This window comes from Camelina sativa, chromosome 14 (genome assembly GCF_030686135.1).
Source record: "Camelina sativa cultivar CO46 ecotype springtype chromosome 14, ASM3068613v1".
NCBI classification, from domain to species: Eukaryota; Viridiplantae; Streptophyta; class Magnoliopsida; order Brassicales; family Brassicaceae; genus Camelina; species Camelina sativa.
The window spans coordinates 21,201,183-21,201,868 of record NC_141893.1 but is presented as its reverse complement, the minus strand read 5'-3'; positions in this window follow the sequence as shown (position 1 = coordinate 21,201,868).

Genomic DNA, 686 nt, shown 5'->3' with positions numbered 1-686 from the left:
TTAACTAATTTAGTAGTCACTAATCAGATTAGAGAATTTATTAGTAGTATTAGTTTAGTACTATGTTTTCTACTATTTTTCTTTAGTAGCTTACAGTGAATTGTGTTGCCTGATCTATTGTTAGCATTATTAAATATAAAAGTAAATATGTTAATTCTAAGTGTGTAAACTGTATTATATATAAAAAATAATAATACAAAGTAATAATAAGAAATAAATCTGAGTTTTGTGTAGCAGAAAATTAGTTGAATTTTTATTGACTATTTATGAAATATTTGATGTCAATCACTTTGTCTTTGTACAATCTCTTTGGAGAAAATAATTCATATATAGTCATATAGGTAATTTATATTCCTAATATGGTTAGATACTTAGATTTGTTTAACTTTTGATAATTCATAATTGATTATTATGGATAAAATATGTTGACTTGGTCCAAAATATTCAATTGTCTGATTATTAGTAAGAGAAAAAGGTATAATTAGTAATTAGTGAAGAAGATTAGGATTTAGATGCTTTGCGCATGAAAAGAGGGAAAATGTTCGATGTCCCAAATATCTGTTGTGTGCCTTTTTCTCTTTTCGAGGGATAATGCTTCTTCTCTTTTTTCTCAAGTAAGGTTGGTTTGGTTCTAACTTCTAAACCCTTTTGTAAAAAAACTAATGGACATCGATAAGAAAAGTATA